The sequence below is a fragment of the Aquarana catesbeiana genome, linkage group LG11 (genome assembly GCF_042186555.1).
Source record: "Aquarana catesbeiana isolate 2022-GZ linkage group LG11, ASM4218655v1, whole genome shotgun sequence".
Taxonomy (NCBI): Eukaryota; Metazoa; Chordata; class Amphibia; order Anura; family Ranidae; genus Aquarana; species Aquarana catesbeiana.
Window position 1 is genome coordinate 111,246,404 of NC_133334.1, and position 26,611 is coordinate 111,273,014.

The 26,611-nt window shown below is 44.9% G+C and overlaps 1 protein-coding gene across 2 annotated transcripts in view; it reads left to right on the forward strand.

The window, feature by feature from the left end:
* CDC42BPG (CDC42 binding protein kinase gamma) overlaps window positions 1-26,611 on the forward strand; it is a 268,963-nt gene that overhangs the window by 1,314 nt on the left and 241,038 nt on the right. The gene's annotated exons all lie outside the window — the stretch shown is intronic.

The window sequence follows — 26,611 nt, forward strand, 5'->3', positions numbered from 1 at the left end:
TGGCGTTGATGGGAGTAAACAATCCCCCACCATTGGTATCAGTGGGAGGAATATTGTCCCATTGTTAGTATTAGGGTTTAGGGGTTCCCAATCATTGGTGCAAGTGGAAGCAATAGTGCCCCAATTGTTAGTGTCAGTGAAAGCAATAGTACCCGTTTTTGGCTTCAGTAAAAAAGAATAGTGCCTTATATCATTGGGAGGAATAGCACCCCCAAGGGCCTGATAAAGACAAGCAAAGGACCACATTCAGCCTCTGGGCTGCAGTTTGGAGACCACTGGTTTTGAGGTAAAATATATACTCACCATGGGTCCTGTTAAAGCTATTTGTTGGGCTTTCCATGTAAAGGCCCACAGACCTAAAACTGTTTTATTTGGGCTCAGAAATGAGGTTTACTTAATAAATGGTGACTTATTTAAAGGGTTTGTCAACCCAAAGCTGATCTTTTGCATATGAACAGATAGTTGGTGATTGAAACATTCCTTGGTTTCTGGAAATTTTTTGGAGATCTTCCTACTGAAGTTCATAGGTCTTTGCAGCCATGCTGTCTAATCTTCTTCTCTTGCTGAACCAAGAGTCCTCTATATTATGTAGAATCAGGGTCGTTTTCTGAAAACAGTGGTCCTGGGTGCAAGACTGGCCTGCGATCATGAAAATGAAGCGTGCTGCTGCTAAAAGTGGCTGTGTTTCTAATTGCACTGGACGGGCATGGCTTAAAGCAGAACTTAACCCAAAAGGAGAAGTTCCGCTTGTCTGCCTCCTCTCCCTCCCCCTCTTACCATTTTTGCCACTTTTTTTTTTTTGGGGGGGAAGGAAGCGGCTACCGCGGAGATAAGAGCAGAAGTTCAAACCCCCCCCCCCTTTTCTTCCTCTGCAGCCTTCTGGAACACACCATTTTCCAGAAAGCTGTGGGACCAATCAGTGCGCACATGCACAGCGGGAAGCCGGCTGTGAAGCCACAAGCATTCACAGCCAGCTTCCCAAAGTTCGCATGCTGGCGCCTGGTCCTGAAGAGACAGCTTGGGTGAGGACCATGCTGGATCCATGGACCGGTAAGTGTCCTATTAAAAGACAGTAGTTGTAGCTGCTGGCCTTTAATTAATAAATAAATATATATATATATATATATATATATATATATATATAATTTTATTTAAAAAAAAAAAAGTATATATTTCCAGGCTTTAGAAGTGTGGTTAAATAGAATCTCGGTTGACTTGCATAGTATAGAATGAAAGGGTGTTGAATAGGGACTGGTACAGCACCTGTTAAAGATTCATAGTAAGTGACATGCCCCCTGACCTTTGTGTCACTTACTACTGACCCCTGAATTCTGCGTTGCTTACTACAGAGTTCAGGGGTCAAAATAAAGTGATGCAGAGGGTCCGTAGTAACACAGTGCAGTAGTAAGTGATCCTCTGTATCACAGTACAGTCAAACAGCCCCCACCCCACCAATGCACCACTTACCACTGTTCCCCATCTCCTTGGACTTTCACAGTAATGCAGCTTCGGTTTACCTCCTGTGGGGACTAAACCACAGCCAATCACAGGTCGAGTAGGTGGCGGCTAAATCGCAGCCCTGCTATAGGCCTCCCAGCTGTCCGTGGCAAATGCAGCTGCTTTAGAGACACATAAGGGGGAACTGATGGTGTTTCCCCACAACATCTTGTTGTGCAATGTGTGGTTCACAGTGGGTACCCACCTCCCTTGGGGCCCATGTACCCTGCACACTTTGCACCCATGGGGGATATGCCAGTGTGTAGAATGAAGTCCCCTAATAGGTATAGTAGGTGGAGGGAGCTGTGTACCCAGCTGCAGAGAACTTTCCTCTTCATAGATATATGAAGCTGTTGGTTTATTCGATCTTCTAGAATCAAAAATTCTAGTTTTGGCTGGGCTGAGATATTAAAGTGATCCTATGCTTTGCATGTGCCTTTCATTTCCCCTGCAGTACCCTTCAATCACTGGGAAGCAAGGAAAAATGGCCCCATGTAGGATCTGATTCACTCCAGTCGGAACTTATACAGGGCTAAGTACTCTTCCCAACCTCATGTGTCAGTGCTGGGCCAATGGGCAAGCACCAGTGCTGTCATGTGGAGTGACCTGGCTTTGAAAGTGTTGCATGCTATGCACTTGTACTCTTCCTGTTCCCAGAGATACAATAGGCAGCTTTGACAGCTGTCACCAGAATAAGTGTCCTCAGTGGTAGATTTTCCCACCATTACTGTTGTAGTGACAACCTGTAAAATCTAGCATTTCCCCTCCTTTTCCCTCTTGGCAACTATTGCTCCCAGGAAGATTAGTAAAGGAATATATCCCCAATGGGGACACAAAGCAATAATAAACCAACATAGACTGTAACCCCTTCCCACTCATTAAATCTCAAATTGTTTGGCTGTAGTTCTACTTTAAGCGCATCTGGGGTAGTAGGCATCAAGTCCTTATTTCTACATGCCGCCTCTCCTTCTGATAGCGCCTGCAAGTATGCACATACCGACTTTCTATAAACTGACAATTGCATAAGCTTAGGCTTGAAACCCATATGACAAAGGATTTCCCAACACACTTGCAACCAAATTGGTTTATGTTAAAAACAGAGTGTTTTGTTTGCACACATACATGTGTAAGCCGCAGTGCCCACACTAAGGCACCTCCTGTGTATATACTGTGGTCTTGGCTCTAAATTTCCAGAACCTCCATAGTTGGAACACATTTGTACTCTTACTGTTAAAATTACTGTGTTTTACCAAATCCCATGTTACAATCAATGAAGTGCCCCCGCTGTGTGTTCTTTTTAAAAAAAATATGGAACTTCATACCCAATTTCTCAGTACAATACATGCCACTTATGTGACTGCCCGGCCCCCCTTTCTCTCCCCTCGCGTCTCTCCTGACATCAACGGGGAATTCTCAGCCCTGCCCTCCTCTTCTGATCTGATAGCTACAGTCAGCGGGCAGGGCTGAGAATTCCCAGCTGACGTCAGGAGAGACGTGAGAGGAGAGAGAGGCGGGCAGTCATATAAGTGGCATGTATTGTACTGTGAAATTCGGTATGAAGTTCCATATTTTTTTAAAAAAAAGCACACACAGCGTGGCGCTTCATTGATTGCAACACGAGATTTAGTAAAGCACAGTCATTTTAACAATACGCTCGGAGTGCTCTCCCGGGAGGGGCGGGGCAAGTCGAGATGACGTCACCCGGCAATCGATTTTTCCGAATCGTGATGCAGTGATTAATTTCTGCACCCCTAGTCAATATGGCGCTGAGTGCTGTGACATGGATGGCTGAAGGACTAGCTAACAATCTAGGTGCAATTTGGCAGATTAAAGTACCTACTGTTCAGCATTACGCTTACCTTTTACCACTTGACTGCCAGAAGATTAATACCCCCCCCCCCTTGATGACCAGGCCATTTTTCTCTAGTCGTCTGTCCTGGACAGCACTAGAGAGATTGGCTCCACCTCCGGAGGCAGGAAACACAAAATTAAAATCCTATAAAGGGCGGCTTCCATCCTTCTTCCCCAGTCTTTGTGTTTCCTCCCCCTGGAGGAGGCTGGATGGGAGCTCTCCTTCCCCTGAGCCTAGGTAGGGCCGCCTAAGGAAGAGGGAGGAGGTCTGCAAGTACCTGTGAACAGGGATGGCAGGCATCTAAGTCCCCTGGTCAGGCTGCAAAGAGCTGATACCGGCGTCGTTCTCCAGGATAGCCCGAGGGGGGCTCACGGCGGTCTGGCCGAATGCTATGGTATACCGGCGTGAGTCCAGCGGGGGGTGGGCATAGGCCTCGAGTTCTGGCCTGTGGAATGCAGGAGGAGAGGGCGCGGACTTCCAGCACAGCACTTCCGGGTCGCACGGCGAGCGTTAGTGCCGGATCCATGGTGGTCTTTTTGAAAAAAAAAAAAAAAAACACCAGCCATGGCAAGCGGACGGCTCTAGCTGAACCAGGTGGCAGGGGCCCAGCTAAGGTAGGCGGACACTGGGGTGCCTTGGGCCTAAAGGGCCGGGGTAGGGGGGGTGATGGACTCAATGCTAGCACCCCTCTCCACCCCCCCCCCCCCTTTGTGAGATGGGATCCAGGCTAAAGAGTCATGTGAATCCTGTCAGCAGCTGGTGGGGGTGCACATAGGTGTTGGTGAAGGATGCACCCACTGGTTGGCTTAGGTTTCTGACAGCAGCTTGTCCTTCTTCTTTTTTTTTTTTTTTTTTTTTTTTTATTTGCCTGCCTTCTCTTCTCTCCTTCTCCTCTTGTCTCAGGCTCAGCCCAAAGAACCAGAGAGGTCAGGGGGGAAGAAGAGGTGTCCGTCATGTACGAACAAATTTAAAGAAGGGTGGAACAAGCCCCTTTGTAAACCCTATATTGATAAATTGGTTTACAAGGAGGCAACGGGGGCATGCAAAGAATTGATTTCTGGCATTTAGAAAGAAATGAAGGCTATAAAGTCGATGCTGTTGAACCTTGAAACTCCAAAACAACCAGCCGCAGTTTTCCCCCCCTTCAGCCCCGGAGGAGGGTGACAAATCGGGGAAGGGGGGTAAGGAATCAGATCCTTTGGATGAGCTAAGTGAGACGGCATCATCTAAAGATATTCCGAGCCAAGGGACAAGTTCACCCAGATATAGGCTCTCGCTCGAGGAGGTGGATGCCTTATTGGGTGTGAACTACGAGACGCTAGATATCACAGAAGAGCAGGCCTCCTTGTCCCTACATGACCAGATGTATCAGACCCTGAAAGAAGACCAAAACAGGATATTTCCGGTACACATCGCACTGGCAGACTCTATCAAAAAGGAGTGGGTGGAACCGGAGAAAAAAAACTTATTTTTAAAAAGCCTGAAGAGGAGATTCCCCCTTCAGTGAGGATTCCGCCTGTATTTGGAACAAAGAGCCCAAAGTGGACGCAGCTTTTTCCCAGTGTGTCAAATCAACAGACCTTGTCTTTGAGGACATGGGTGTCCTTGGGGAACGCATGGACAAGAGGATGGAGGTACTGCTGAAGAGGTCATGGGAAGTAGCCATGACAAACTTAAAACCCGCAATGGCTACAACAATAGTAGCTTGTAATTTTGGAGGTCTGGCTGGACCAGTTACAAGGCCATTTGGAAAGTGGGACCTCCAGGCAGGCAGGTTATATGGCAGATGCGTCTGCAGAGTCGGTCAAGCTATCAGAAAAGACCGCTGCCCTAGTAAATTCCTCTCGTAGGGCTTTATAGTTTAAAATCTTGGTCGGGGGACCTGGCCTCAAAAGTTAGGCTGTGTGGCATCCCATTTGAAGGAGACCTCTTGTTTGGGCAAGTTCTAGACCGTACTGCTGACATGAAAAAAGGCTTTTCCTATTATAAATAAGAAAGCCCCGGGGAAATGGTGTGTTTTTTTTTTTTTTTTTTTTTTTTTTTTTTCTTTTCCGCCCCCAAAGACCAGGGCCGTTAAAAGGGGCAGACCCCCTAAAGGGTCAACCTCTAAAACCGTGGGGAAGCAGAAAGGTGTCTTGTTTTCTTCTCCTAAGAAAACCACCAAATCGCAGTGACTTAGTTCCATGGAAGGGAGATTGGGGCAGTTCCTCCCACAGTGGGGAAAAGACTACCCCAAATGCATTTATACTGAGAATAATCAGGGAAGGCTATCAAATTCAGTTCAAGGGCACTCCGCCTGCAACCACGCCTCCCAGGGATCCTCAGAAGACGACAGCCTTGTTGGTGACTTGATAGACCAGCGGGTTCTTATTCCAGTGCCACAGTGAGAAATAAACCATGGTTTCTAATACTGGACTTGAAGTCACTGAACAAATGGGTGATCTACAAGAAATTTTCAGATGGAAACAATCTTTACGGTGAAGTCCATTCCCCCCTCCCTCGATCTGAGGGACGCTTATTTACACATCCCGATTCACAAAGAATCTCAAAAATTGAGGGTGGGGAAAGCAGGTCCGACATTTTCAATTCAGGACTCTGCCATTTGGCCTGTCCTCATTGCAAACCTCCCCCCCCAGGATTTTTAAGAAAACCCTGGCAGAGGCACTGGCTTCCCTGTGAGTGAAAGGAATATCGGTCATCCCATACGTAGACGACCTTTTTATTTTTTGCACCCTCCTCGCTCCAATTACAAGGAGATCTGTGGATGGCCATTTCCTTCCTTGAAAAGCTGGGGTGGTTGATTAAACAGGGAGAAGTCGAACCTAACCCCAACACAGGCCTTACAGTACTTAGGGTTCTTGGTGAACACAGTGATGCAGAAGATCTATCTCACAGAGGAGAAAGAAGAAAAGTTAACGGCAACAGCAGCCTTTTTTCAGAACAATCTGAACAAGCCATGTTGGGTCTGGGTCTCCTGGCAGCAACAATCCCTGCAGTACCATGGGCAAGGGCCCATTTTAGGTGTCTCCAGGCCAATATCCTGAACAGCTGGGACGGAGCACAGGAATTGCTGGACACGACCTTCCGCCTAGCTCCAAAGACCAAGAGGTCTCTGTGGTGGTGCAGGGACGAAGAGAACCACTTGCAGGGTCTATTATGGTCTCTTCCAATGTCCTTCTGCATCATCACGGATGCCAGTACCTGGGGGGCACAATGGGGGTCAAGAGTAGCCCAAGGGCGCTGGGAGGAAACAGTCCCAAAGATCAGCCAACTGGAGGGAGTTGCAAGCAATCTGGGAAGCGCTAAGGGCATTCGCCAGAGAACTGAAAATTCACCATGTACAACTCCTCCCGGACTGTGAGGTAGCAGTCTCCTTATTTAAACAAACAAGGGGGAACACTATCTTTTCTTGGGCCGAGAGGAACCTGAAGTCAATATCCTCAGTCCATCTAAAGGGAGTGAACATTCATCTAGTGGACTTTCAGAGCCAACATCAAGTGTATGAGTCGGAATGGGCACTAAACAGGGAAATCTTCCAGCTAATGGTAGAGAAATGGGGCCTTCCAGAGGTGGACTTGTTCGCCAACAAATCAAATGCCAAGGTTCCTGTGTACTTCTCGCTGGAAAGAAAAGTAGGGGCCAAGGGGATAGACTCCTTGGCCCAGAAGTTTTGCCTATGCTACGCCTTCCCTCCATTCAAACTTATTCCCCTGGTCCTGAGGAAGTTTGTTCAAGAGCGCACCACAATGATCCTAGTGGTCCCGTATTGGCCGAAGAGACCTTGGTTTTCCACGCAGTTACGCCTGGCAGAGGAGCCTCCCTTCATGCTGCCCGAGAGGAAGGATCTGCTGTCTCAGGGCCCAGTTCTATTACCAAAAATATAGACCCTGAAATTGTCAGCTTGGTGTCCAAGGGGCTCTTGGACAGGGTAGTAAATACAATAATTTTTTTTTTTTTTTTTCCAGTAGAAAGAAGGTAACCCAAGCAATTTGTTTTAAATTTTGGAAAGTTTTTGGTTCATGGTTAGATACCAAGAAGGTGTCTGCAGATATTCCAGCCGTCTTGGAGTTTTTACAAGATAGTGCCGACCAAGGACTGGTCATTAGTACATTGAAAGTTCAGGTATCGGCCTTTGTGGTGTGTGTGTGTGGGGTGTTTTATTTATTTATTTATTTTTTTATTTTGCAACCCCTGGCATTAGACCCGCCAGTTAGCAGGTTCTTTAAGGGGTCAGCCAGCATTAGACCCATTCCGTTCACAATTCTGCCAAAATAGGACCTGTCGACAGTATTGCAAGGTTGGATAAAATGGTCGCAGAAGGAAGAGCTGTCCTTTAAAATGGGTCACGCTCAAAACTCTTTTTAGTGGCCATATCCACAGCCAGACGCATTTAGTGAGCTGCAGGCACTTTCCATTAAGGTAGCCTTTCCTGCAAATTTTTGAAGAAAGACTGGTATTGTGTACAGACCCAGGGTTTTTGCCTAAAATGGTGTCAAAATTCCACAGGACTCAGGAAATTGTTTTGCCTTCTTTCTGTGGGTCCCCAACCAATCCAAAAGAAAAAAAGAAACAGAATTCCACCAACTGGACATGAGAGCCTGTGTCTTGCGGTATCTGGAATTGTCGGAAAGCATTCGAAAATCCAATGCTCTATTAATTTATTTTGCATTTGGGGGAAAAAAATTGGGGCTCCGGGCTTCGAAAGGCACAATCGCAAGGTGGATTAAACAAGCTATTGTTGAAGCTTAGAAGATTTGAAAGAAGGAATGTCCTTCCCCCCCCATGGCTCACTCCACACGGGCCCTACCGACTTCTTGGGCGGAGCGCGCTGGAGCGACACCAGAGCAAATTTTGTCGAGCAGCAACATGGTCAAGCTACTTGACTTTCGTGAAGCATTATAGATTTGACCTTTAGCTCAGCGTAAGACCAAGCGTTTGGGAGAAAAGTCGAAAAGTCCTCCAAGCGGTAGTCGTCCCCGTCCCCCCCCCCCCTCCCCTTCTTTCCTAATTTGGTAAGTTCTCGTTGATCCTCTCCAGTGCTGTCCTGGACAGATGACTGGAGAAAACCAGAGTTAGACTTACCGGTAACTGTTTCTAGTAGTTGTCCAGGACAGCAGGGATTCCCTCCCTATATGCTGTTATAACTTTGGACGAGTGGTTTTTGTTTCAGTAGCCATTCTGGGAAAGTTCTTGGATAAAGACTGGGGAGAAGGGACGGACGCCGCCCCTTATGGAATTTACTTTTGTGTTTCCTGCCTCCGGAGGTGGAGCCTATCTCTCTAGTGTTGTCCTGAACGACTCCTAGAAACAGTTACCGGTAAGTCTAACTCTGGTTTTTGCGATGCAGCACTGCATTACTTTAAATTGCGAAGGCTGTGCGACACTGTACCCAAATTTGTCTTTTTTTTTTTTTTGCACTATAAACAAAAGCCGACAATTTTGACTAAACTTATCCCATAAAAATGTTTTAGAAATACAATTTCTTCATAAATTTAGGCCAGTGTGTATTCTGCTACATGGTTTTTGGTAAAAAAAAATCCCTATAATCACATATTGATTGGTTTATGCGAACGTTATAGCATCTACAAACTATGGGATATATTAATGGAATTTTTTTATTTTTATACTAGTAATGGCGGCGATCAGCGACTTATAGAGGCACTGCGACGTTGCAGACGTTCTGACACTTTGTGGGAATGTGTTAAAAACATGCACTGTCACTGTACTAATGACAGGATGATCAAGGGGGTTAACTCTGTGCCTAGCAGTGTTTGGCTTTACTATGTGTGCTGCTTTCACTAGGGGAAGAAATGAATATGAGTCCCTGCATTTCAGAAACACAGAATCCATCCCTCCTGTCAGAACATGAATCTGCTTTGTTTACATAGACAGATCCCTGTTCTGCGTAGTTTACCACGGAACAAAAATTAAACTTTTTTTTTTTTTCTCATCTTACGTAGTCTTAACCACTTGCCCACTGGGCACTTAAACCCCCTTCCTAACCAGACCAATTTTCAGTTTTCGGTGCTCTCACACTTTGACAATGACTCAGTCATGCAACACTGTACCCATATGAATTTTTTTGTCTTTTTTTTTTTTCCCCCACAAATAGAGCTTTCTTTTGATGGTATTTAATCACCGCTGGGTTTTTTATTTTTTGCGTTATAAATCAAAAAAGACGACTGAAAATTCGGTTAAAAAAAAAATTCTTTTTTTCTGTTAAAATTTATTGCAGAGTATTGCCCAGTGTTGCAGAGTAATTATTGGCACTGATTGCAGCGCTGTGGGCTGGATGTTTAGTGCCCACAGCGCTGCTGCAATCTCTCCCCCTCTCCCCTCGCACTGTACCCATCGGTACAGAGAGGGGAGGGAGAAACCGGCGTCATGATGTGACGCCGGTTTATTTACATGTGAACGCTCCGTCATTTGACGGAATGATCACGTGGTAAACGGCCGCGTTCAGCAGCTATTTACCATGATCCGGACGCGGCTGGCACGGATGTTCCCGGGTGCGCGCCCAAGGGGGCGCTCGGGAGCAACTTTCTGGGAGGACGTCCATGGACGTCCACCCAGAAAAACATGACCGCGCTGTAGCAGTCTTTCGGCTATGGCCCGGTCGGCAAGTGGTTAATAGACTGTTGCCAGTAAATTTGTAGCTAACAAAGACAAAACCACTGTCGGTGCATATTCCTTGGTTTAATAAAGGAAATGTGTGCTAAGAGGGACATTGCTGACCACTTCCCGTAAATGCTTATTTCCTGGCAGTAATGATGACCCTCGGACTTCAGTTCTATGACTTAAAGTGGTTGTAAAGGCAGAAGGTTTTGCAGTTTATGCAGCAGCCCCCCTAATACATACCCGAGGTCCATCTAGGCTGTCCAGGACTCTCCTCCTCATTGGCTGAGACAGCAGCGTGGCGCCATTGGCTCCTGCTGCTGTAAATCAGTCCATGAGCCAATGAGAGCAAGGGAGCAGGACCGGGACGCGGCTCCATGAATGAATTAATGTGGGGGCACTCAACAGGAGGGAGTGGCCAGGAGCACCAAAGAAGTACCCGAAAAGAGGAGGATCTGGGCTGCATTGTGCAAAACCACTGCATAGAGAAGGTAAGTATAAGGCCCCTTTCACACGGGGCTGTCTGTTTTCCCTCCTCCACTTGTTCAGTGGGGATCGCTCCGTTGATCCCCCGCTGACCCGGCGGATTACAAGTCCGTCTCTGCACTCTGTGCAGGGACGGACCGGTCAGAGTGCCGCTCTCCCCTATGGGGGGATCAGATGATTATGGACCGCCTGTCCATTTTCATCCGATCTGCAGACGGATGAAAAAATAGCTTTTTCCTCCATCACACTTTTTCGGATCGGAGCGGGGACATGTCCGCTGACATCCGTTGCTCCATAGACTTCTATGGAGCGCTCGTTCGGGTCCGCCTAAATAATGGGTCAGTGCCCATCTGCACCATTGCCATCAATGCAGCCTCATCAATGCAGCCTCACCATTGCCATCAATGCAGTCTGATCGATGCCCATCTGCAGCCCAGAGGCGACAGGGAGGGGGGCAGGACGAGCGCCGACAGATTACATACAGTGAGAATCTCCTATGATAGACAGAACAGTGGTTCAATGGAGGCCCAGGAGACGGGAGTTCCTATTACAGAAGCCGCCAAGTAAACAGGAGATTCTCACTTTATGTAATCTGATGGTGCTCGTCCTGCCCCCCCCCTCCCTGTCCCCTCCAAGGCAGCTAAAACTGAAGTATTGGCGTATAACACGCACGCACTATTTGCACCCGATTTTCATGGTGAAAAAGTGAGTGTTATACGCCAATAAATACAGTAATTTTTTAAAAAAAAAAAGTGACTTTAGTATCCCTTTAAGCTGGCCATACATTATATAGTGTTTTTGTTTTTTTCTATTCAATTTCCTTTTGGATTACCTTCAACTATGTAGTAGTGGAAGGGCCTGCCTGATTGCATACAACTTATAAGTGTTTAGGTTTGACCTCATATTAAATAGTTTTGGTAAATTGTACAAGAAATTGTATGGCCAGCCTTGATTACGAAGATATTGCCATTGAAATCAGAACTAATCCATATGGTTGGTCAGGTTAGGGTTGATTCATATTGTGCAACATGTAGTGTGGTAAATTGCGCTGCCAGTCCACCTGCATTGCAGCGCAACACGTATATAATGTGTCTTATGGTGCTGTGTTGGAAAGGAAGATACTTATCCGAAATTTTATTTAATTTTTCGCTGGGTTGTGGTTCATTGTCAGTCCATTCAAATGAAGAAGCTGCCTCAATGCATGTTTTGGTAACATACCACAATGGAGCATAAGAATGTGACCAGGGCCTAAATGATTGGTTTGCCACGAGAGGCTGTCTGCTAGCATTTTACTCTCTCAGCACAGGTTTCCCTTTAAAAAGGCTTGCTGATGAGTGACTGACTTACTCTTGATTGTAGATAAATTTGTCCCTCTATTTCTGTGTGTGTGTGTCAATAGTTTACAGACCCTGGCAAAATTTATGATTTCTTTCACTCATGGTTAGTGTTTATTATCAATCAATAGTGTTTTTTTACTCCTTCCTTCTTTTTTTTTTTTTTTTTTTTAAATCGTGACAGCAGAAACTACCCAAATGACCCTGATAAAAAGTTTACATACCCTCGTGATTTTGGCCTGATAACATGCACACAGGTTATCACAAAGGGGTTTAAATTGGCTATTAAAGGTAACCATCCTCACCTGTGATCTGATTGCTTGTAATTTGTGTGTGTGTATTGGGCCTCATGTACACTGCTGCTGCTAAACGGACCTTTAGGAGCAGTTGGACATTTTTTTTTTCAACTGCTCCTGAACACTCTCTCTAAATTTTTTTTTTTTTTTTTTTTTTTTTTTTTGCTAAACGCATTTTTAAACGTTGGGTACTATCTGTCAAGTTAAATCGTTCAGGAAGGTTGTAAAAATGTCCACGTGTACATTAAGCATAAAAGGTCAATGAGTTTCTGGACTCCTGACGGACCCTTGCATCATTCATCCAGTGCTGCACTGACTTTTCTGGATTCTGAGTCATGGGGAAAGCAAAAGAATTGTCAAAGGATCTGCGGGAAAAGGTGGTTGAACTGTATAAAACAGGAAGGGGATATTTAAAAGATATCCAAGGAATAGAGAATGCCAATCAGCAGTGTTCAAACTCTAACCAAGAAGTGGAAAATGAGGGGGTTCTGTTTAAAACTAAACCACGGTCAGGTAGACCAACTAATATTTCAGCCACAATTGCCAGGGTAATTGTTTCAGGATGCAAAGAAAAACCCACAAATCACTTCTGGTGAAATACAGGACTCTCTGAAAACATGTGGTGTGGCTGTTTCAAGATGCACAATAAGGAGGCACTTGAAGAAAGATGGGCTGCATCGCCAGAAGAAAGCCATTACTACGCAAATGCCACAAAGTATCCCGCTTACAATACGCCAAACAGCGCAGAGACAAGCCTCAAACCTTCTGGCACAGTCATTTGGAGTGATGAGACCAAAATTGAGCTTTTTGCCCACAACCATAAATGCTACATTTGGAGAGGAGTCAACAAGGCCTATGATGAAAGGTACACCATTCCTACTGTGAAACATGGAGGTGAATCACTGATGTTTTGGGGATGTGAGCTACAAAGGAACAGGAAATTTGGTAAAAATTGATAAGATGAAGGCAGTATGTTATCAAAAAATACTGGAGGAACATTTGCATTCATCAGCCAGGAAGCTGTGCATGGGACGTACTTGGACATTCCAACATGACAATGATCCAAAACGCAAGGCTATGTCGACCTGTCATTGGCTACAGCACAATAAAGTGAAGGCTCTGGAGTGGCTATCTCAGTCTCCTGACCTCAATATCATTGAGCCACTCTGGGGAGATCTGAAATGTGCAGTTCATGCAAGACAGCCCGAGAATTTACAGGAACTGGAGGCTTTTTGGGCAGCTTTACCATCTGAGAAGATAAAGAGCCTCATCCACAAAAGACTTCAAGCTGTCATTGATGTTAAAAGGGGCAATACGCAGTGTTAAGAACTGGGGTATGTAAACTTTTGATTTAGGGTAGTTTGTGGTGTCATTATGATTTAAAGAGAAAACACAGTTGTTAACAAATGGCTTCAGCCAAACACTAACCACGAGTGAAAAAAGTTTGTGTTATCATTCATATTCTCTGAAAAATGGCGAAGAAATCATAAGTTCTGCCCGGCTATGTAAATTTATGAGCACAACTGTGTGTGTGTGTGTGTGTGTGTGTGTGTGTGTGTGTGTTTTATATATTCTAATATACATTTTTTTTTTTTTTTTTTTTTTTTTCTTCTCCATAGTTTAGTCATATCTTTTTATATTATGGAAATTTCTCACACATTTGCATGCGTTGCCACTAAACAACATATAATTTGTAAGTAATTGAAGATTCATAGATGCCGGCCATTAAAATGAATGACTAAATACATCGGTATTAATAGTTATTTATGATGGCATAAGAATGGGTAGTAGTTATCTTGTTGGTGTGGTACTAATGCGTAGAGGTCGCCTGATATGGGTTTTTCTCTGGCCGATACCGATATTTAGAAATTGGGGCGGCCGATGGCCGATATATGATGCCGATTTTTGTGGCCGATATTTTAGGCTGATTTAAAAAAAAAAAAAAAAAAAAACTCACCCACTCCACTCCTCCCCTGCTTGCTCCTGTCACTCTACCACACACTTGATGTCCTCAGTAAAGATGGCACTGGTTTGGAACTGACATGGCACTGGTTGGAGGTGGCACTGGCAGGCACTAGGTGGCACTGGTTGGCACTGGCAGGCAGCACTGGTTGCCACTGGCAGGTTTCACACTGAGCCGAGTAACTGTGTGTATGAAACTGACAACAGAGAGGAGATGTCAGAATTGAGATTAATGTTGGGGTGGGCAGGACCCAGCAGCTATCAAACACCAGCCATTGATTGGGCTGCTTAAGAAAAGGGGCGGGGCCACATATACATAGTGGCCCGCCCAGATCCCATCCCATTGACTAGTGTTTGATAGCAGCCGGGTCCCGCCCACCTCCGACATCAACCTCAATTCTGACAGATCCCTCTCTCCTCTGTTACGTGTCAGTTTCACACACTCAGCGGCTCTGGCAAGCATCAAGTGCCGCGCTGAGTGTGGAGAAGGGAGGAGGAACGGCGGTCAATGTTAAATATTTGGCCTAAATTTGATAATTAGCCGATGCCGATTTATCAAATATGGCCAAATATCGGCCGATAGATCGGTCGACCTCTACTAATGAGCATTTCTCCCAACTTTGAACATGAGGAAGGATACCCTCACAGCTAAGTGATTAGCTATGCATGTACAGTGAGCATAGAAAATAATCGCCCCCCTTTACAACCACATTGTGTTGCTTTGCAGCCTAAAATGAAGACGCACCATTGTGTTTTATCCAGCTCTATTTACTCATTGCAGCTTATAACATTCAAGTGAAAGATAGAATCTATCTATCTCACCATGTCAGAAAAAAAGCAAAAACAGAATTACTGAGCTGGAAAAAGGGACCCCCCCCCCCCTTAAAAATTACTTGTAAGCTCAATCAAGTGTAGCTAGTCACCTTCTCAGGGGCACTCAAAGCCATTTGACTTTCAATTGTGATCAGCTATGGTCGTTTTAAATTAGCTTGGCATGGAAAGAGCTTTTCCTGAGCATTTCACTTTCTGGTAGTGCAACTGAAGCAAGCAATCAACTATGTGCAGCAAGGCACTGTCAAAAGATCTCCGATTAAAGTTGTGGACATACACAAGTCGGGAGATGGATACAAAAAAATGCCAAAGGCTTTATCAAAGCCTAGAAGCACAGTGAAGTTGATTATTGAGAAGTGGAAGGTATTTGGTACCACAGACCCTCACTGGATAAGGACGTCGCTCCAAACTGCATGAAAGAGCCAGGAGGAAACTGATTAGGGAGGCAACCATGAGGCCTACAGCAACTCTGAAGAAGTTGCAAGATCATATGACAAATGGTAGTCATTGGGGAGATTTACTAAAACTGGTGCACTCAGAATTTGGTGCAGCCGTGCATGGTAGCCAATCGGCTTCTAAATTCAGCTTGTTCAATTAAGCTTTGACAATAAAACCTGGAAGCGTATTGGTTTCTATGCAGAGCTGAACCAGATTTTGCACTCTCTGATTTTGGTAAATAACCCCCAACGTGTGCATGTGACAACAATATCACAAATGTGGCTTGTATGGGAGGGTTGCAAGAATAAGCCCCTCCGCAAAGGCCACATGGTCTGGTCAGACGAGACCAAAATTGAATTATTTGGCCTCAACACCAAATGATAGGTCTGTCGGAAATCCAGTACAACTTACCACCCACAACACCATTCCTACAGTAAAGCATGCAGGTGGTAATATCCTGTTATGGGGGGGTGTTTTTCTGCAGCAGGGACGAACACTTATCGGGATAGAAGGAAAAATGGAGGGCTAAGAAATCACAAATGCCATCAAATTCTTGAGGAAAATCTGTGGCTCTCTCTGGCAGAAAGTTGTCAATGGGAAGAAGGTTTACCTTCCAACATGACAATGACCCAAAGCAGACAGCTAAAATCGCCACACTGGTTGAAGGAGAAAAGGGTGAATGTCCTTGCATGGCCTAGTCAGAGCCCAGACTTAAACTTAAATATTGAAAAGTGTAGATGTGCAAAGTTAGTAGTGACATATACCAACAGAGTCAAGGCTGTAATTAAAGCAAAAGGTGGTTCAACAAAATGCTAACACAAGGGGGTGATCCTTTTTCCAACTCAGTGATTGTTTTGTTTTTTTTTTTTAATTAATTTTTTTCCGACATTTTGGTGTTTTTATCTTCTTTACTTGGATTTTATGAGTTGCATTAGTAAATACAGCTAGAGAAAAAAAAACATTGTCTGTCTTACAGGCTGCAAAGCAACAAAATGAGATAAGGGGGTGATTCTTTTCTATACCCACTGTATCTAAGATGGTCGTGGCTACATTGTACATTTTAATACTAGTAGTGGTAAAACTCTACCCTAATGAACATACAAATAAATGATCTGTGCTCTGTGTATCCTCCAATCTGGAATATATACACACACACACAAATAAATTCTTTTTTCCTCAGTTTAGGCCGATAAGTATTCTACATACTTTTGGTAAAAAAAAAAAAAAAAAAATCGCAATAAGCGTTTGGCTAGCACAAAGGTTATAGCGTCTACAAAATGGGGGATAGTGTGTGTGTCTGTGTTGGTTTTTTTTTTTTTTTTTTCTAGTAATGGCGGCAATCGGCTATTTATTTATTTTTATCATGACTGCGACATTATGGCGGACACATCAGACACTTTTGCCGCTATTTTGGGACCATTCACATTTATACAGCGATCAGTGTGATTAAAAGTCCATTGATTACTGTGTAAATGTGACTGGCAATGAAGGGGTTAACCAGGAGGGGGGCGCTGCAGGGGTTAAGTGTGTCCTAGGGATGTGTTCTAACTCTGGGGAGGATGAGCTATGTGTGACACTACACTGATCACCGCTCCCGATTTACAGTGAGCTACGATCGGTGTCCTGTCACTAGGCAGAACTGGGAAATGCTTGTTTACATCAGCATTTCCCCGTTCTTTCTCTCCGTGAGACGATCATGGGTATCTGCGCGATCCGACTCGCGGAGCTCCCGGCGCGCACGCCGCCTGCTATCCGGACCTCGTGAGATCACGTACAATAACGTGATTTTGCGCAGCGGAGCCAACCTGCCACAGTAAAACTGTGGTGGCTGGTCCGCAAGTGGTTAAACGATGTGTGAACATAATAGTAAATTATTAAAGACCAATAAACCACCAGTGTAATAACCGTGTCCATGAGTAAAGAGCATAATACAAATAAGCTGGTATCAGGTGAATAGGTAAGGCATAATGAAATATAGTCCCAAAACAATCCCTTTGAGAAAGTCGAGGTGTGTGATGAAACGCATCAGTGGCGGGGTCTATTGATGTCAGCGCGCATCCTAAGGAAGATTTTACCCTGTGAGCTTGGTGGCCAAGTGATCCTTAAGGGGGCTGCACACCCTTAAATGTGATCTGAGCGCACCAGGATTCAGTGCACAAACAAATCTGAGTTTTTTATGATTTTACTGTTGTGTGGTGTGTGGTTGTTTTTTTTTTTTTTTTTTTTTTTTTAAGGTTTTTAAAAGATTCAACAATATGTTGGTCCTTTCCGTTCTTTTCTGAGCAATACTGCCCAGGATTATCATAGGACACATTTCAAGCACCTGCCAGGATTTATTAGTGCTACTGATTGTTACAAGCACCAACAGCGGATACAGCCTCCCAGCAGATACCATATACCCCTTAAAGAGGAAGGTGCGTGGTGACCTGTACTAGGTCCAGAGTGGAAATGAGTGCATACGAGTAAGGGTGGAGGGACACTGGAGGTGTTTGTGTGCCTGCACAGTACCTACGAATTCCCTTCTGTTTTTTGTTTTGGGACTATATTTCATTATGCCTTACCTACTCACCTGATATCGGCTTATTTGTATTACGTTCACATTGTTTAAAGGTACACATTTTTTGAGTAGTTTTCATTGATGATTTTTTTTTTTTTTTTTTTTGTGGTGTTATCCCCATAGAGCATATCTTCATTTTAGGAACACATTTGGGTATCTAGCAGCAAACCCTTTATCCCTTTCACTTGTTATTTACTTGTTTACATTGCACATTAGTTTACTTAGTTACCATGAGCTTTGGCGCAACCGCGCGCGTTACTAAATGCGTGGGTGTGCCTGCTGTGTATCTGCAAAAGGGATGCATGTTTTTGTGCTTGAAAGTACGTGACTGAGTGGTTCTGCAACACGTGTGAACCTAGCCTTCTAATTACTTGAGAAATGCACACTACCTGTTCCACTCAACCCCCAGCTCTAATGATGTCAATGCTTGAACTGTGTGATCGCTTCACCTGACTACTTGTGTAGAGCTGCTTCCTGGTGCTGGAATAAGTCGCAACACCCAGCAGCAGGACATGTCCTGGACCCACGGGACGCCGGGATTTTCTTAAATCCTGGGACAGTAATGTAGGATCTGGGAGTTATGAATGAATGCTCTTTTCTACATACAGGAAGTTTACAGTACTATTGTAATTCTTGTGTGTGTTAATATAAAATGTCCAAGTGTAGAAAAATATTGTTCTTTGTGACATCCTATCATGCACTTCAAAGAGGCTGACAGGGTGTGACTTTCTGTCATAATGTGAGATCACTATCGCCCAACCTGTCCTCTGACCACATCACTGAAGTTTCGTTATCTTTATTCTGTGGTTTGGACTGGTCTTTCTGGCTTTCTTGACAATTTTGAAATTGGTATATTCAACATTATACTATTTTTATCACACTACCCATAAGTGGCATATTAGTGTGCCATCTTATAATACAACTATGTAATGCATTCATCTTAACTGTCTTAAGGGTTCCTTTACACTTTGCGTTTTAATGTGCACATGGGCTTCTTCTTCCTTCTTCTTCTTTCGTGCATTGAGACATGTTGACACCTGGTGTAACAGCAGTCTTCCATTTGAGAGATTGTGTTAAATATGTTGTCAGAAAGGTTGGTACCAAGTGTGTTGATCCATTTTTGCAGGCCTGGGTATTGCCTACGAAGACGAGAAGCAAAAGTGACTAAAAAGGGCACATGAGCATCCAAACTGGATCACAAAACAATGATGCCCTGGTCTGATAATGTATTTTAAAGTGTTACTAAACCCACAACAGTAAAATCAGTTTGTGTGCAGTAAAGCATGATTGTTCTACTCACTGTGGAATCTATGGGGTTAATTTGGGAGTAATGGTAAACAAATACCACCAAATAAGGATGAGCTCCGGCGTGTTCGCATGCTGAACGTGCCGAGCCTGCCAGGAAGTCGGCGCGGCGCTAATCACAGGTAGGGAGACATTTCCCGATTATTATTTATTTTTTTTGCAGCCGCACATCGGGAAATGTCTCACTGATTGTGATTAGCGCTGTGCTGTGCCGACTTCCTGGCGGGCTCGGCACTTTCAGTATGCGAACACGCCGGAGCTCATCCTTGCCACCAAACAATCGGTACATAGTATTAGCTCACGTAAGTGCAAATAACAGTGCGCAAAAGTTGCAATCCGCTTCATAAACAATCTGTGTGTCCTCGTTGTTGGACACGTATATCCATGAAAACAGGGGAAGGGAGTTTTGGATGCATATATCCGTGAAGGGAGGGGAAGAAAGGGTATGGGGGAAGGTAAAGGTATACATATAGTGTGTGTGTGTTTTATAATTCGTTCTTAGTGTAACTGAAACAAAATGATTGGAAACCCATTCACTGGAGCGTGGTTATCAACTCACTGGGAACATCTAGGGTTTCCCTCAGCTCATCCTCTGTTTAGCCTGTGTAACAATCGATCTGAGGCGAAATAGTGAACCCAAACATACCACAGTTTAAGGTGTTTGTCCCAGTTGTCACCTCTAGCCTGCATCTCCTCTCTAAGTATGATGTCATTGAGGATATCAATCCAAATATGGGGGGGGGGCTACCTCTGATTTCCAGAGTTTTGCAATCGGCTGACGGGCTGCTGACAGAAAAAACCTGAGGAGGTTATTTTTCTGGGATTTGAATGAACCTGGGAGGATAGACAGTAGGGCCACCTTAGGGGAGAGAGCGGGAGAGTCGTCATACATTTCGTTATATACCTCAAATATTCCTTTCCAGAAGGGGCGGACTCGAGCACACTCCCACCAGATATGGAGAGAGGTTCCTCTTCCTCTGTGACAGCGGCAGCAGGTATCGGGGGTGTTGGAACATTCCGTGGACCAAGACTGGATCGTTATACCATCTAGAGTAGTTTTATAGTTCTTCTCCTGCGCGAAGCTGGAGATCGAACACTTATGGGTAAATGTGAAGGAGGTTTGCCCTACTCCCAGAGAGACTTCCGTATCTAGGTCATTGGACCACTTTCGTGTAAAAGTGTGTGTGTGTGTGTGTGTGTGTGTGTGTGTGTGTGTGTGTGTGTGTGTGTGTGAATTTCCCTCTATATATTAAAGATAACGTGTGTCTAGGGACCTGGGAAGGACCGCACATTTTCCTCAAAGGTCATTGGGGCCCTATGTATCCGACCAGATAAGTGAAAGGTAGAGCAAAATTTCGTAAAATCTTTTGTGTAAATCTTCCCGTCGTGTGAACAAATGAGCCTGCCGTTGGCCAGCTTGCACTCTCATAGCCACCCACCCATCCTGAGGCATCGTAATCGGGAAATTAGGAGGAGTGGTGCAGCGCTAGAAAATAAGTCTCTAAATGTCCCCATAATGGTAAAAATAAATAACAATAGCTGAACAAAGTCCTCTTCATCAGAAGGAAGTGGTGACACTCTGTTTAGTGGGATCCATAATGAAAGGACACTCAGAAGGGAGATGTAAACACCATCACCAACACCCAAACAAACTGACCCTTACCACCAGTGTATGAGTTATACACGTGTGTAGAAAACCGATTAACGAGAGGCAATCTTCCTGGGATAGACCAACGATCCTCCAGTGGAGTAGCATAAACCTATTCCTTTCCCTCTAAACTAAATGGAAGGCTTTAGGTCTCCTTCTTGTGACAGGATTAAGAACCAGGTATAGTCCAGTGGGTATATGCGCCTCAAGAATCGTGGTATACAGGGAGTAAAGAGAAAACGCTCATTGTGCAAATTCCATCAAAAAGGATAATTTATTGTATAAAAAGTAAAGGTCACTCACATTTCGTAAGAAGGTACAGAGCAGTATGAAGCGTCCAGCGCTTCTAACCACAAAGATGGCCGCCGTGTCACCGTCCAAAAGCGTCCTGCGTCACCAGGCTCTTGTCGCCCAACATTTCGTCGTCGGGCGTAATCGGGAAGTGTTGGGTTGTCAAAGGGGTTAAGGGGCTGGGGTCAGTAGGAAATGCAAATGCTGTAGGTCGAAAATACAATGGAGGTTTGGGACTTTGAATGAGGCCATAGACAGTGTGGAGGTAGATAGAAATGGAAGTACATATACTTTATTCATGAAACAGCGTACAAATATAATCACAGAAACCACGTAAATGAGAAGCATTATAGTGAATGACAATTCATCAATATTTACACTCACATAAGTATGTGCATGTGCAATACAAGCATCTAGGGTACATAATGTATAGTAGCCATGTGCCCCATGGCAATCTGATTGGATAAGTGGACACATATTCCAAGTAAATTCATATATGTACATATAATATAAAACAGCACTAGCCGGAATGAAAGTCACAAAAACAATAAGACCATAATTGGTTGAAGGATAGTATTCAAAGTAGATAGTTGGAACAAGATGTATAACAATTCCCAAGGACCCAGGATAGGTGGTAAGATGGGGGCATGTGTCTGCATCCCCACAGTGCCCGACGCGTTTCGTGTGATAGCACACTCATCAGGGGCGGATGCTTGGGGACATCTATAGGGGATAACGAAATGTAATTAATGGGAATGTAATAAAACATGACAGGGAAGGACAAAATAAGCCTGCCCTGGATACTTACAGAAGGTCATTTGTGCTGAGATGTAATGGGTATGGAGCCAGGGCCACATGGTCTCTACCGGGAGCTGAGGTAAGAAAAAGCAGCGTGCTAACAAGGTGCAGAATGGAAAGGCCTCCCCAGGATTTGGCAAACAAGTTGTTGGTAAATCTGAAGAGACTGGATGGTATGCCAATGGTGACTACCAAAGAGAGCCTAAAACGAAATATGAAATCGTATGTCACATTAATTGTTCGCCCAAAAGTAACAGGTAACCAGTGGTACATGACCAATAAGGTTGTCAAATTTAGTGAAGGCTTACTTGTATAGCTGGACTAAAGGTGGGCTGCGGGATGGTGAGCTAGACATCTCAAATGGGTGATAACAAGAAAAGTTGCATCGTGGGGGGCTAGATATAGCCGCCCTGTGCATGTGCACGCTGAGTCAAACCAGCGTCACGCCGGCACGTCATGAGCGGGGAGGAGGTCCGACGTCGACGGTAACCACCGCCCACGTGAGACGCTCATATTCCCCAGCTGCGCCGGCCGAGATGGATAAACCACATACTACCGCATCGTGACGCCTATACATGACGTCACATGTGGAGAAGGGTGCGTGGCGCCGATGCGCTGTGACCGGCCACCTCTCCCATACGCACCTCCCAGTCCCTAGGGGGGGCGAGAGGAGGGGCGATAGGGGGGCGTGGCCACGCAGAGCGCATCGCAGCTCCCGGGCAGCAGACACAGTAAGAACAGCCCTGGACATACGATACTCCATATTGGAGGTTGGAACACATGGCCAGTATGCTGGAATGGTATGTCCGGAGAGCAATGCCCAACATGGTACATCACCATCTGGATATGAAAACCCTCACAGCATGGGAGGCAGGGGAACACTGTCACCCCTGTCTAATGGCCTCCATCCCTATATATATATATATATATATCTCATTTAAAGTCCCAAATTCCCCCCTTTCTCGTATATAATGCTGTAGGTCGATGGCACCATAAAGCTAGTGCGCCTCGGTCAATGGGGAAAGCATAAGCATAGGCATGGTGTGGAATTTGAGATTTGTACCCCCAGAGCAGGGCCTGCAGGTCTACCTGTGCCATATCTTGTTCGATCAGCGTTAATTGTTTGGTCAGCTGAGCGTGGGAACCATTCAAGCAGTCTGGACAATATGGCTGAAGCATGATATCTCAAAATCAGGGAGACCAATACCTCCAGTGTGTTTGCGGGAGAATATATTAACCCGGAGGGGTGGTGTTGCCATACGAATTTAATCGCTGCGGAGCGTTTTCGGTAGTAGGACATCGGGAGGGTAATTGGGAGGGCCTGGAACAAGTAGAGCAGTTTGGGGAGGATATCCATCTTAAGAATACCGGTACTTATGCCACCAAGCCATGGCAATTTGAGGTGGTGCCAGAATTCTAGTGATTGTTGGATTTTAGTCAGTAAAGGGCTTAAGTTTTTAGGGGGTATACATCATGGAAGTTACGAGGGATCTCTGTCCCCAGATATTTTGATAGATTTAGTCTGCCAATGAAAGGGAACGTTTTTTGTTTATACTGTTAGGAGATCAGTTTTAGCTATGTTAAATTTAAAGTTGCTATGGGAGCCGAATCTATCAAGCTCATGAAGGAAGGAGGGGATGGCAGTGTGTGATTGTGTCACGTACAGTAGTAGGTCGTCTACATATAGGGAGAGCTTACAATGAGCCAAGGGGGTGGGGATATCCTGTATGGATTGTTACGAATTGCCTGGGCTAGGTGTTCAATGGTTATAGCAAAAAGGAGGGGGGATAGAGGGCAGCCCTGTCTGGTCCCATTGTTAATCTCAAATGTCTCAGAGTGTTCACCGTTAGCAGTAACTTTCGCCGAGGCTTTGGAGTAGAGAAACCTGATTCTAGCCAAAAGTTTTTGGGTCCTAATCCGATCTGCTGTAGTGATCGTCTCCTCCATCTAATGCTTTCTCCGTCGCATGCAGGCAGACAGGCGTGGATATGCTTACGCTGAGCATAGGCAATCAGATGAAGGGTCTTCATAGTGTTATCCCTCGCCTCGCAGCCTGGGATAAAGCCTACTTGATCACGGAGTATCAAATCAGGGAGTATGGGGCCAAGTCGGTTTGTGATCGAAAACAATTTGAGGTCAACATTTAGTAGATATGGGTCTGTAGTTACTGCAGCTCGCGTGATTGTGATCTTTCCCTGAGAAAAGGTATTTGGCAGTTAATATTTACTAAAATTAATTGCATTTCCATGTTCTGTGGGAGACCAGATATCGTGAATGCAGGGTTCTGGGTTTGAGTAACACTTTAACATCATGTGGATGGCTGGGTGCGTGTGCATAGTTTCCTGGGGAAAAGATGGCACCAGGATGCAGCATGAGAAGAAGGCAACCTGCGGAAGCAGTGTGATGCTTTAGACAATGCTCTGCTGGAAAACCTTGGGTCCTACCATTCATGTGGGCATTCTTTGATGTGTACCACCTACCTAAACATTGTTGGTGACAAAGTATACTCCTTCATGGAAATGGTATTCCCTGATGGCAGTGGCCATTCAGCAGGATAATGTGCTCTGCCACACTACAAAAAGGTTCAAAAATGGTTTGAGGAGCACAATGTTGAGTTTAAGGTGTTTGCTTGGTCTCCAAATTCTCCAACTCTCAATTGAAGCTTTGGGATGTCCTGGAAAAACCAGCCTGATACTGGGAGGCCCAACTTGCAACTTACAGGACTTAAAGGTGTTGTAAACCCTCATGGTTTTCAACCTTAATGCATTTTATGCATTAAGGTGAAAAACCTTCTGTAGTACTCCAGTCCCCCCCCCGGAATGAGCACACCAGCTCTAGCTGGTGTCTTGTATCCTGATTGGATAGATTGATAGCAGCGCAGCCATTGGCTCTCGCTGCTGTCAATCAAATCCAGTGACTGGGCACCAGGAGGTGGGGCTGAGTTCTGTGTGTGAATTCTGTGTGAATGGACACAGATGCAGGACTCAGGAGCGCACCCATACGGGGGGGGGGGGTCTACATTAGGATAGCCTTCTCCAATGTGGACACTCGATGCGGGGAGGGACCCCAGAAGAGGAGTACCGGGGCCACTCTGTGCAAAACAAACTGCACAGTGGAGGTAAGTATGACGTATGATGTGTAGGGTTTTTTTTTTTTTTTTTGGGGTGGGGGGGGTTACAACCCCTTTTTTAAAGGGTCTGCTACTGGTGGCTTGGTCCCAGATACCACAGCATAGCTTCAGAGGTCTAGTGGTGTCCATGTCTCGATGGGTCAGGGCTGTTTTGGTGGCAAAAGGGGATCCTAGTCGGTATTCATTGAGGGGGTCATAAAGGTGAATATTTTAAATGTTTCAATGCACCATACTCCTAAGGGTCCTTTCACACGGGATGGATCCGTGAACATCCGCTTGCTCAGCGGGGATCGCTCCGTGGATCCCCGCTGAGCAGGCAGATGACAGGTCCGTCGCTGCACACTGTGGAGCGACGGACCTGTCACAGTGCTGCTCTCCCCTATGAGGGATCGGATGATGATGGACCGTAGAGTCCGTCACCCGACCCGATCCGATAACGGATGGAAAAGTAGGTTTTTCCTCCGTTACACTTTATCGGAGCAGGTCGGATGTCAGCTGACGTGTCACCACTGACATCCGACGCTACATAGAGGTCTATGGAAGGTCCGTTCAGGTCCGCCTAAAAAACTGACAGGCGGGCGTGAACGGATCGTTCATGTGAAAGAGGCCTTAACGAGGTGTGTGTGGGAGGGGGGGTAATTTTCTTTTCTAATTACTTTGTTAAATTGCTCTGAGAGGTTAGGAACTACTATGTAAACTTTTTTGCAGGACGGGTCCACTTTACTGATGCACTTGTATTATGGTGTCAAGTTCTGTGGGGTTAAAATACATTTGCATGTGGAATGCCAAATGTTTCTTCTGTAGTTTTGAAGTTAACTGTGTGTAAGAAGAGGTTTCTGCTGCCTGTCCTTCAAGTGATCTGACATTGCTTGTTTTTCAGGTAGAACATGTCCATGCAAAACCCTGAAGAATGTTTCCTTCTTGTACAGTTTATGAGGCCCTAATGAAAAATGTTTTGGATTTATGGCTGTGTGACTGCAGATCATATGCACACAAAACAAGCTTTCGCAGCCTCACTTTCTTTACAAGATAACAACTTAGGAAAGTATCATATTTAAAGTGGCTATAGATATATAATTTTTATTTTACAAATACTGCAGCTGCTGACTCTTAAAATATGGACACTTACCTGCAGGGCCGGACTGGAAATAATTTCATACCAGCCCCATAGCATTTTTATACCAGCGCAACTGCATAACGTCATTATTTTATTCACAAAAGGGAAATCCATATATTTTAAAGTACATTTGAAGGGTGTATTATATATAGATAAGAGAGACCTGGAATTTACAAACAGCACCAATTTTTTACTGGCAAACATCATGACTGGCATTTACTGGCACAGACATTTTTTACTGACACAACAAAAAAAGTGCCTAAAATGGCAGTTTTCAGTGCAAATATCAATATTTAAGCTATAAACATGTAGCTAAAGCTATTAACAACGTGTTTAAGTTAAACAAAAGTCAAAAACCATATTTCTCCATTTACATGAAGGTCAGATTAATATAACCCAGCACAGAGTTTCACCATATATCAGGAGTCTGCAGGATTCCCCTTTTACAGTGCAA